This window comes from Pleurodeles waltl, chromosome 2_1 (genome assembly GCF_031143425.1).
Source record: "Pleurodeles waltl isolate 20211129_DDA chromosome 2_1, aPleWal1.hap1.20221129, whole genome shotgun sequence".
Lineage (NCBI taxonomy): Eukaryota > Metazoa > Chordata > Amphibia > Caudata > Salamandridae > Pleurodeles > Pleurodeles waltl.
Window position 1 is genome coordinate 459,231,842 of NC_090438.1, and position 12,700 is coordinate 459,244,541.

The 12,700-nt window shown below is 48.3% G+C and overlaps 1 protein-coding gene across 2 annotated transcripts in view; it reads left to right on the forward strand.

The window, feature by feature from the left end:
- The window catches only part of CENPI (centromere protein I), a 368,658-nt gene that overhangs the window by 11,838 nt on the left and 344,120 nt on the right, over positions 1-12,700 (forward strand). The window lies entirely within an intron of this gene.

The window sequence follows — 12,700 nt, forward strand, 5'->3', positions numbered from 1 at the left end:
TATTCAGTAGCTGGGACAATTTTTGGCAAATCTCAATCCAATAGAATGCCAGTATATGGCATTCCCAAAACGTGATTAAACTCTGCGTCTATTAATCTACATTTGGGCAGCACTCAGTGGATTTACGGAAGTATTTATTAATGCGGGCAGGTGTTAAATAGGCTTGATGTAGGATATCAAAATTGATAAGTTTAAATCTGGCATTCTGCAAAGCTTTGTGAAGGTTCCGCAGTATATGTTCCCATTCTACTTCTGGAATGTCACGATTGGCTGTTTTTTCCCATTGTTGTTTAAGGTAGGGTAGAGGGTCTGTAATGTCTGCTCGTATTAAAGCATACAGCATAGACATAACCTTAGATTTGTGATCTGAGGATGTTAGATGCGTGCATATTGCTTGCGCTGTGGGTTCAGTGTTTTTTGTTCGCCAGTGATTGTATATACTGGCTTTTATGGTCCCGTATGTTAAAAAATGTTTCGCCTGGATGTCGTATTCCGCTCTAAAGGCCTCAAAGGACTTCAATTTATTGTCCACAAATAGCATGCCTACTGTGGTAATTCCGGCCTCCGCCCAGTCTCTAAGTTCGAGTTCAGTCCTCCTCCGCGTTATTACCTGCAATGAGCTAAGGGGGAGTTCCGCAGAATAGGGGGTCTTCGTTTTGATTTTACGTAAATAGGATTTCCAACACTTGGTTATTATTTTCAGTTCTGGGCTGTCTTGCCTCTCGTCTCTAGGAGAATCCAAGAGTATCTCAAACAGTCTGGCCTTCTGTGGGGTGGGGGTTTTTGCATTTGGTTTTAACAGACTGTTCGAGATCCAGAGTGCCAGCCACTGTAATTGTGCTGCAAGGTAATAGGACTCGAAGTCTGGTGTTGCCAAGCCCCCCTCTGTCGCTTGTCTTTGAAGTTTTGTCAAAGCTACTCTTTTCCTGCCTTTACCCCATATAAATTAGCTTACTGTTGTATTCAGATCTCTGAAGAAGGACTTGGGAATCCAGATCGGGAGAGCTGAGAAATGATCTAATAATCTCAACAGCACAATCATTTTGAGAATCGCAATGCGTCCTGTCACTGATATTGGGAGTGTTTGCCAGAATGTCATGCAGGATTTTATGGAGCGGACAGCGCCCCCTATATTTCCATCAAGAATATCCCTGGCCTCGTGATAAACTTTCACTCCCAGATATGGGAGCCCATCGGGTATCCATCTTACCAGTCCCAGATTCAGGGGGGGTTGATGGTGTTTTACAAGAGGAAATAGACCTGTTTTACCCCAATTTACTTTTAGGCCTGAGTGACTTTCAAAGTTGGATAGCATTAGTTGTGCTAGGGGTAAATCCCTTTGGATGTCGTTCAAGAAAATTAGGAGGTCGTCTGCGTACAGGGCTATGTGATGTTTCTAGTTTCTGACCAGGATACCTGGTCCCCCCCTGCCCTGTCCTGGCAACAGTGGCCAGTGGTTCCATTGCTAGTGCAAACAGTAGGGGGGGAAAGGGGGCAACCCAGTCTTGTCCCGCGTTCCACTTTGTATCTGGGCGTTATGCGCCCCGCGCGGACTCTAGCTGAAGGGTCAGTGTATAGCAGTTTCACCCATGCAATGTATCCCGGGCCTATTCCAAATTTGGACATAACTTTATAAAGGAACTCCCAGTCTAAGATATCAAAGGCTTTTTCGATATCTACTGCCAGGATACCCAGGGGCCCAGCAGTGGGAGTTAAGTCCCTCATAACTGCAATTAGTCTTTGAATATTCCCAGCTGTATTACGTCCTGGTATGAAACCTGCTTGGTCTGGGTGTATTAAAGAGGGAATCAGTGGGAGGAGTCTGGTTGCCAGGATCTTGCTAAGGATTTTATAATCGAGGTTCAGCATAGAGAGGGGTCTGTATGCCCCCACTCCTGTTGGGTCTTTGCTGTGCTTGAGAAGGGGGATTATAATTGCTTCCCTGGAAGTTTGAGGTAAGAGGCCTTGGTCTCTGGCACATTTAAACATTTTGACTAGTCTGGGTGAGAGGATTTCAGCAAAGGCTTTGTAAAACTCAGTGGGAAGGCCGTCGTTACCGGGAGATTTATCCCCCTGCTAGTCCCTTCATGGCTTCCTTGATCTCTTCTAGTGTGAAACTCTCCTCTAGTGTGTCTGTGGATATTGGTTCCCAGGGTTACAGGTTTATTGTTGTTAAGTAATGTTCAGTTAGGTCCCTGTTTAAGTTGAGTCTTTTTTGTTATAGTTTCTCATAGAAAGACAAGAACTGGGCATTAATCTGTTCAGTGTCATGCAGTTTGGTCCCTGTCCTTGAGAACAGGCTCATTATGGGGGGGGGGGAGGGGTTCTGATTGCGAGACCATCCAGGCGAGCAGTTTACCCGCTTTATCTCTCTCGTCATTTACTCTTGTGAGGTAGTGTTTATAGTCAAAACATCTGAGGCGTTCGACACAATGTGCTACTTCTGATCTGTGTTCTTGTATTAGGGCTTGTAGGTGTGGGTTTCCAGGCCTATTTTTCTCTGCTTCTCTCAATTTAGCCTCAGCTCGCTCAGTGTCCCCCAGCAAAGTCCTACGAATTCCTACTGTTTCGGCCCACCGGGTCAGCCCCCTGCGGGGGGCCAAGTATGGATCAAGGGGCTGAGCGGATGCGCCCCTGCCCCCGGCCCGACGTCTGGTCTCCTCTCCTTTCTGCTCAGCACCTCTCCGGCACGGCACGGTCTGCCCCGCTCCCTCCTCCCGCCCCTTTCTTAGGGCTGCTAAAGACCGGCCCGGGCTGCCGCACGTCCACACACCGGTCCCCCGAGGCAGGTGGGGTGCCCAGTGGTAAAAGTTCGGAGGAGTTTCTCACCCATTCGGCCACCCCGCGCGCCTAGGTCACAGAGCGCCCGATGGCCGCCATCTTGTTGCTTTAATTTTTCTCTGTCTTCTCCCCGAGCCCGCTCACCTCAGAGCCCAAACCAGCCGTAGACTGGGGTCAGGATCCAATTGGCGATAACCTGGGGGGTCACTACACTCTCCACCACAACATTGTAGGTCCCAGAGCCATTTGAGGTGCTATAGCCCCGAAGGTGAGGAGAGAAAGACGGGATCTTCAGAAAGAAGCTGCAACCGCCATTGTGTTAAGCCACGCCCCCCACCGCCTCTATCCTTATGGGCTGGTCAAGGCAGGCCGCATCCTGCTCACGGAGCGGCACAATCCGAGAGATAAGAGGATGGGTCCGAGCCGATCTGCAGCATACAGCTCTCTGTAAAAATCGGCAAAAACCTTGGTCATTTGCATATCCGTCCGCGCCACACCCTGGGAGGGGGAGCGCACCATCTTTATGGCATTGGCAGATCGCTGAGCCCTCAGTTTATGAGCCAGAAGTTCCCCACAGTGGTTACCCCCTATATAGAACTTGTGTTTAAGCCGGGCTACAGCATACTCCGCCCAGTCCCAATCCAGTCTTTTCAACTGATGGCACACCTTCTCCAATTCCCTCTGTTCTCTGGGGGCGCCAGTATGTTTGTGGGAGTGCTCTAGTACCAACACTTTCTGCTCTAACACCGCTCTCTGCTGTCTCCTGGCTTTATTTTCTTTAGCCGAGAATGAGATCACCTCTCTGCGGACGACTACTTTCAGAGCCTTCCAAAGTGTCTCTAGACTAGTCCTCCCATTATCATTGTAACTAACATAATCCAGGATTGCTCGTTGCAACATCTCTTCCGCCTTCCGGGACTGCAGTATTGTGTCCCGAAAACGCCATCCTGGGACCCTGACTCGACCACCATCAAGGCGGGCCACCAAAGTTATAGGGGCATAGTCTGTCGGAGCCCTAGGCTCAATCGTGGTCTCCCTAACTCGGGAACTAAACTCTGAGGAGGCCAGGAAAAAGTTTATGCGCGTGTAAGTCTTAGAGGACGCCGAATAAAACAAATAGTCCCGGAGAGTCGGATGCGCCTTCCGCCAGACGTCATCAAGGTCACAGTCAGCCAGCCACTGTCGCCCTGCAGGAGTCAGCGCCCCCGTCAGCCTGTAGCGGTGTCCGGAGCGGTCCATATCGTTATCCATGACCAGATTGAAGTCCCCTCCTACAAGTATAGCCCTGTCTGGAGTAGTGAGTATTGGAGATATAGCCTGTCTCATGAATGTTTCCTGCTGTGCGTTAGGGGCATATAACGTGGCGATTGTGAAGTGGAATGACCCTACACGCAATCTAAGGGCAAGGAACCTACCCCTTACCTCATGTATCTTGGCAACTACCTCCCCGGGAAAGGCCTTCGATATCAAGATTGCCACCCCAGCATGCTTCGTAGGGGCAGAAGACCAAAACTGCCGGGGGAACCACCTTGAGCGCATACGATATGTGTCTGTAGCTAACAAATACGTTTCCTGTAGTAGGCAGATGTGGCTCTCAGATCTCTCAAGGGCAGAGAGGATCGCCAACCTCTTTGCGGGACTATTGAGGCCCCGGACATTAAGGCTTAGACATTTAAAGGACATGAGTAGTTGAGCGGGTAAAGCGCCCTAGTCGACGACCCCCACCCAAGGGCAACAGCCAGGGATGGCTCAGGGAGGGGCAAGCACACTGGAGAACAAGGATCATGACAATGGCATGTAAGACCTTTAGGGGGAGCACAACAGAATTAGACAAATGTGCACAACGGGTGCATATCTAACACAAACAAGTCCTCAATCAAAAGTCCAAGAAGGGGCAAGTCCCAGACAGGGGTCGACAACACCTCTCGAAGTCGTCTCGTGGCGTCCAGAGACCCCCACCGCCCAGACCTAACTCCAGCATCTTCACTACTTGCTCTGGAAACGGCCCGGACCACTTTAGCATTCTCCGGGCACTATCCGCATCTAGGCACTGGTCCCCGTCGCAAGACTGTTTAATACGGATTGTCCCTCCAGCGCTTGTTCGGTCGATGACGGCCGCGGCTGTTTCCGTTTCTTATCTTTACGTCGCCATCTCGGACGGTTCTCAGCAGGGGCCTCCTCATCTGCCCGGCGCTCCGCTCCGTCTCCTCTAAGTTTAGGATCAGACAAGCCTCCTGTAGTGATTTCACCTGCCTCAGCTGGTCCCCCCCCCCCCCATCGGAAAACAAGGCGAAATAGGTGGCCCCAGGTGTAAGGTGTAGAGTTTGCCCGGAGGTGTTCTGTGATGGGCGTAAAGTCTGCAGTGAGAGGTCCTGGAATAGCTGTAGCGTGTGCCCTTTAAACTGGACCTGAGGGAGATTTCGCACTCTCTGCAGGATACTTTCTTTAGTCGTAAAATTATGTACACACGCTAAGATGTCCAAAGGGTGTGCACTGACCCCCAACCCCCCCCCCCCATCCGACCTGCCCTGTGGACCCGGTCCAATATTATCTCTTGCGTGCTATCCAGGCCCAGGATGAAGTGGAACAACGCCATGACAAACTCATTGATATCTTCTCCTTCTGCCCCGGTCGGAGCTCCCCTAATACGTATATTATGTCGTCTAGAACGATTTTCCAAGTCCTCCGTCGCGATCTGCAGTTGCTCCTCTTGCTCACGAAGACACAGAACCTCCTGTTGCAGTTGTTCGACCTCTTTCCTCCCCGGGAGATCTCGTTGTCCTCCATACTTGGTGCCTTTTTAAACAGTGTTTTCACTGGTGTAGTGTGAACACATTGCTATGGACAACCAAAAGAACACTAAGGCTGCAATGCCCAGATGGTAGGAAGGGCCATCACACTCTAGCTAGTGTGATGGCCAAGAAAAATGTTCTCTTAGTGAAATCACCTAGGAGGGAACTCCGCACACAAAAGAGTGACATTTAGAAAAATGCACCAATAGAAAGGAAGCATTTAAGACGAGCACAACAAAGAACGAATGGCAATAGTGGGTGTGGTCGAAGCCCATAGACTGAATACAGCATGTCTTGCAAGCAGCGCATGCTTACTCTTGACCTAAGAACTGGAAGGGAAAGCCTAAAATATTTTTTTAATTCTCACGGGACTCGAAATTGCTAGATGTCTGCAAAAAAAATAACTGACATGCTTGAGTCTGAAAAACAAGGATTCCATAACAGAGTGCCAAAACCAAATGAAAGGTGCAGAAGTGAACCTTCACCAGAAAAAACACAAAACAGGATCACACTTAATTTGGTATACACTGGCCCTTACTTTAAAGGGCAATAATAACAGGGGTCAAAAAATAACCACCAGTAGAAAAAATAATAAATAAACAAGAGCTGGATCCAGAATGTTGATACAATAGAAGTAATGTGATTACCTATAAGGCTGAAGAAGTCAGTGGGCCAAGGATGTCTGCATAAGTCTCAATTCCACCTCCTACTGAAGGATTCAAGATGCGCACGGTGCGCATCTATATTGTCAAAGTTTGCTACTGGGTTCTTGGCTTTCATCCTATTGTGTCAATAAATGAGGTGTCTGTAATATATATGTTGGTTTATGTATGTATATCTGGACATCATTAGTGGAGTCAATTAAAATATTCTTGGCTGTGGTGGACAAGATGCTGATTACCTTTATACTGGGTTGTCAAGGTGGATCCAAGATGTTCCATATGCTCCTGTCCCATGTCTGAAACTGGTGGGTGAAGGATAAAGCCACCCCAGATCCATTGTCTAATGCAGATTTCCCTGCTAGAGTGAAATCCACTCTTTCTCCACTTCCTGTGTTATACCTTTTGCCCTAGAGAACAAGAGCAGTGCAAACTAGTCTCAGTGTGGGTAACATGGCAGGAAGCCCATACATATTTGGCAAACAAGAATAAGCTGCTCCTAGAGAAATGGTGGATTGTTTAAGCGTACAAATGGAAGACTTACTTGTTGATTTAAAGGATTGCGCTTTGGCCTCCAGAGGAATGTGTTTAACGTCTCAACCTCTACTTTGTTCAGCGTTGTTTTTTTTATTTTTTATTATTATTATTTTTTTATTACTCTACAACGAGGAGTCCTGTTTACCATCACCAAGAGAAGGTAACTATCCAGAGTTGAACCTCTGGGTGCCTGCTATTCTCCCTTGGGACTAGTCAGAAGTTTGGCAAAGCCTGTGGGGTTGCTGCCTGACATTTGGTTTAAGAGAAGACTGACCTGCCTCCAAATGATAGTTGACTTGATCTGCAGGTAGAAAGCCCAAGGCCAGGTTACTAGAATGTCATACATGGGGACAGCGTGATGGAAAACACTGGTTAGGCGCCACATGGCATTGAGCTACATGTTTGCCCGATCCCATATGCCTTAACGATGTACAGATGGGCCTCTCTCACCCAATGCCTTTCTTGAGATATTCTCACTAAAACACTAGCTCACTATTGACCTAGCAGATTACCTGTGGTCCTGGTGACTGTTGTGGGTGCATGTCGCACAGTAATATCTAGTCCACGGCTGTTTAGTACATTTCTGGCATGTGGAGTTCTTTGCAAAGCACATTGCATTTTTGGCATCATGATCCGAGCTATCACATCTGTGACCTATCAATATATTCTTTTGTGGGAGTGTCTCAGTATTTATTATTATTATTATTATTATAATAATATAATTCTCCTAGTCTTCTCACAGGGTTTCTTTTGTTCTCACAATTTACTCAACATTACTGCCGCCAGAAGTGTGCTCCATTCCTTCCACAATCGCAATGGCTTCCTTTAAGCTGGTATTTTTTTAATACTATTATTGTACTCTTTGGTCACTGGTGCAGTATACCTGTTTTTCATGGCTTTATGAATCAGTAAGTGCACCAAAATCAGATGTCCTAGCCGTTTTCTGCAACAAATCCACATCCTCATTTAGTCTTTTGTTCTTCGCCTATTGTCTCGAAAAAAAGTATGTCTCTGTAATAACACAATAAATTGACACACACCCCTACCCTAAACTCATCCCCTTTCCCACAAATGATTTTACAACATTTTTATTAATATTTCATAAACATCCCTGGGTTTCTCTTCTTTATTCCCTATTGTTACTGCATCAGTATCTTCATAGATATCCCTTTGCTTCAACACTAAGATGTAGGAAAGTAGCCTCTTTCTAGCATGGTTACCCCTACTTTTTAGCAACACAAAAGGATGATGGACGGAGTGCTGACAATGCAAACACTCTCCCCCAGTCACAGATCTGGGTTTAATCCATCGTTTTTTTGCTGCCCATGCCATTCCAGTTTGGACCCAGCCATATGCAAATCAGTCTTGACCCTGTTCCCCATGGGAACAGTCCAGCCCGAACTGGCAGGCCAGGTCTTCCTTGGACTGGAAACGAGCATCCTGGGACCAGTTTCGGGGTTTCACCCCTCATCAGCCAGGCTAGCTTGAATCCAGTGGCATGGGAAGCACGGGACACACGTCTGGGCATACCCTTCCCACTTAGGGCGACATTAGCAACACAAAAGGATGATGGACGGAGTGCTGACAATGCAAACACTCACCCCCAGTCACAGATCTGGGTTTAATCCATTGTTTTTTTGCTGCCCATGCCATTCCAGTTTGGACCCAGCCATATGCAAATCATTCTTGACCCTGTTCCCCATGGGAACAGTCCAGCCCGAACTGCCAGGCCAGGTCTTCCTTGGACTGGAAACAAGCATCCTGGGACCGGTTTCGGGGTTTCACCCCTCATCAGCCAGGCTAGCTTGAATCCAGTGGCATGGGAAGCACGGGACCCACGTCTGGGCATACCCTTCCCACTTAGGGCGACATTAGCAACACAAAAGGATGATGGACGGAGTGCTGACAATGCAAACACTCACCCCCAGTCACAGGGTTTAATCCATCGTTTTTGGCATGGTGAGGAAAAGAACGATGGATTAAACCCAGATCTATGACTTGGGGTGAGTGTTTGACAATGTTCAGCATTCCGTCCATCACTTGTTGTTTTTGCTTTGTCGCCCTATGTGGGAAGGGTATGCCCAGACGTGGGTCCCGTACTTCCCATGCCACTGGATTCAAGCTAGCCTGGCTGATGAGGGGTGAAACCCCGAAACCGGTCCTAGGATGCTTGTTTCCGGTCCAGTGAGGACCTGGCTTGGCAGTTCGGTCTGGACTGTTCCCATGAGGAACAGGATCAAGACTGATTTGCATATGGCTGGGTCCAAACTGGGGTGGCATGGTGAGCAAAAGAACGATGGATTAAACCCAGATCTAGGACTGGGGGTGAGTGTTTGACAATGTTCAGCATTCCGTCCATCACTTGTTGTTTTTGCTTTGTTACCCCTACTTTTTGCCTGTTTTTCAGTGTGTTTCACAGTGTTCACTGGGATCCTGCTAACCAGGACCCCAGTGATTATGCTGTCTCCCTTCTAACCTGCTGGAACCTTTTTCACCCCACATTTGGCATACTGGTGCCCCTATGTAAGTCCCTAGTATTTGGTACCTTGGTAACCAGGGCATTGGGGCACCAGGGGATCCCTATGGGTTGCAGCACGTATCATGCCACCCATAGGAAGTCCATGCAAAGTGTTCTGCAGGCCTGCCATTGCAGCCTGCATGAAAGGGTTCATGCACCCCTTTACTACCAGGTGGTAGGGTGCAGGTACCTGTGTGTGAGGGCACCTCTGCACTAGCAGAAGTGCCCCCACAAACTCGGCTCCATGTTTGTGGAATTCGTGAGTGCGGGGATGCCATTTAAGCGTGTTCTGGACATAGGTCACTACCTCTGTCCAGCTACATAATGGTAACTCTGAACCTAGTCATATTTGGTATCAAACATGTCGGAACCATACCCCAATTCTGTTGCAAGTATTGGAAGTATGATTGCATACACTCTGGGGGCTCCTTAGAGGACCCCCCAGCATTACTATCACCAGTCTTACAGGGTTTTCTGGGCAGCCCAAGCTGCTGCCACCCCTCAGACAGGTTTCTGCCCTCCTGCTGCTTGATCTGATCAAGCACAGGAAGGCAGAACAAAGGGTTTCCTTTGGGAGAGGAAGGTAACACCCTCTCCCTTTGGGGGCTGACTTGGGAGGGGTAGCCTCCCCAAGCCACTGGTATGCTTTGCAGGGCAAATATGGTGCCCTCCTTGCTTAACCCAGTCCACACTGGTTCAGGGACCCCCAGTCCTTGCTCTAGTGCAAAACTAGACAATAGAAAGGGGAGTGACCACTCCGCTGTCCATCACCACCCCAGGGGTGGTGCTCAGAGCTCCTCCAGAAGGTCCCTGCATTCTGCCATCTTGTTTCCAAGGTTGGCAGGAAACGGTGGGAGCATCTGAATGGCCAAACCAGAAATGTGACGTCAGAGCCCCCTCCTGATAGGTGCTTACCAGGCTAGGTGACTAATCCCCCTTCCAAGGCTATTTAGGTTCTCTCTCTCTTGGGTGGGTCCTCAGATTCGGCTTGGAAGATTCCAGCAGGACTCCTCTGCAACCTCTACTTTGTTTTCTGGCCCCCGGAACTGCGACTGAAACCTCCAGGACCCGAGAAGCGGCCTCCAAGGAGAAGCACTCTTCTGCAACATTGTTCCCAGGGCTCCTTCCGGCAACTGCAACATTTCCACCAGCTGTGCATCCACTGAGGGCAGCGTGTCTTCAGATTGCAATAGAAGAAAGAAGGAATCTCCCTTGGAGTGAAGGAGTCACTCCCCAGGCATCCACAGGCACCTGCTGCAACGACGACCGGCTGCATGGATCTCATCTTATCTTGAGCTGCGTGGATCCTGCATCACAGGTGGTGGTCCGGAGTAGTCCTCTTGGTCCTCTCTAGCAGCTGTCCAACTTTGGTGGAGGTAAGCCCTTGCCACGCAGGACAGTACCCCAGTGCACCGCATCTTTCAGCTGCCAAGGCTTGTTTGCATCTCCTCAAAGGGATCTTCAGGCAACTTGTAGCTCCAGTCCACAGCACTCCTTCCTGCGACGCACAGCCCTCTGTGTGGTTCTCCTGTGGTGTGGGATCCCTTTCCTTAGTGGTGCGTGGGCTCTTTCTGCAACTTCTGTGTCCCCCGTCCAGTGGGACTCCTCTGCCTCCGCTTCTGTGAATCCTCGGTGCCGCTGAGGGTCCCTTGTGACTCCCTCTCCTAGGTTGCGTCCTCCTGGGCCTTGTTGGTCCCAGCAGCACCACTTTTCCACTAACCAAGAATTTGCCTTTGCCAAGGCTTGTTGGTGGAATTCCTACACCGACACCCGTCTGCAATCTTCACTCCAGTGTGGGACATCTTCTGCATCCATCAGGAACTCCTCTCCGGCTGCAGTGTTGACCTTTTCTTCCTCGCCGGCGACCAACTCCTGCAAGTACAGCTGGGTAGGTAGTAGCTTCTACTTCTCCTGGACTCCACAGTGACTTTTGGACTTGGTCCCCTCTCTTCACAGGTCCTCTTCTTCAGGAATCCACTGCTGGTTTCTTGCAGCCTTGTCTGGGTGTCTTCTTTTCTTCTTTTTCCTCCTTTTTTGTGGTTTGGGGAAATTCCAGTGATTTACTCCTGCTTTCCTGGCCACTGGGGGGGTACTGTGTTACCTCTGTGCTTCTCTAGTACTCCCAGCTCCCCTCTTTACATTCCACCTAAACAGGTGGGGGTCCTGTGTTCGCATTCCATTTTTTTAGTATATGGTTTGGGCTCCCTCTAGGGTCACTATTGCTTTTGCTATTTGCACTGTTTTCTAACCTTTTCTATACCTATTATTGTGTACTAGTGTCTATATTTAGTGTATTACCTACCTTCTATTGGAGGGTTGACCTTCTAGTACTTTGCGGTATTGTGTTTAAAAAATAAAGTACCTTTATTTTTGTAACGCTGAGTGTTTTCTTTTGTGTGCAAAGGTACTAAGTGTGACAGTGGTATTGCATGAGGTTTGCATGTCTCCTAGATAAGTCTTGGCTGCTCATCCACAGCTACCTCTAGAGAACCTGGCTTCTAGACACTGCCTACACTTCACTAAGAGGGGATATGTGGGCCTGGTATTAGGTGTAAGTACCTTGGGTACCCACCTCTCACAGGCCAGTTTCCTGCACAAGATTATATAGAACACCTTATTTTCTAGCTAGGGTGATTTTTATTTCTCCCCAGTTGCAATTAAATATGAATCCCATTTTTCCCAACGCTTTCATGCTGGTAAAGGTTTTCTTCCTCTGGAAGGCACAAGGGGGTCTATAACACAGGCAACAGCTGTATTACAACTAAAATTTCAGTTGAGAGAACTAAGAAACTAAAATAAATGAATAACACAGCAAACTAAAATAACCGGATGTTAACGCAACACAAATGACTTCTCGGTCTGATCTCTTTAAATGGTCATAAGGTAGTTTTTGGGTGAGCAATGTATTAAGTTACTTGCCTTCTGCAATGCCATGGAGATTCTCCCTTAATTTGTTGCTCCACATTGACCCTCCTGGTGCGGGGTCACGTTGCAGATGACCTGCGTGCTTTGCGTCATTTATGGTATTCACTGTGACAGTGTAAGTCATGGTTTGGAATGGAATTCATGGTAAGTTTTGAAACTGCTGTGCTACTGAAATGGGTATACTTACACTGTATAGGTCGGGCTACCAGAACTACAGTTTGTGGCATCAGATTAATCTATATAAGCATCTTCCCCCCACGTATTTTGAATGAAGTGCCATAATATTCTTATTTCGTCAAGGTCTTTTTTTTAGAACGGGGCTGATCCGCCCAGTTGAAACTATCAGGTGCTGCAAGTATATGTCCTCTGTACTAACTCGTTGGTTGTTGGTTGGTATTATAGGTTTATTCATTTAAACAGTAACCATCAAATGGACCAGGCAGAAAAGCAGTCTCTCCCAACTACTGACAATTTACTCTAGTGTTCCC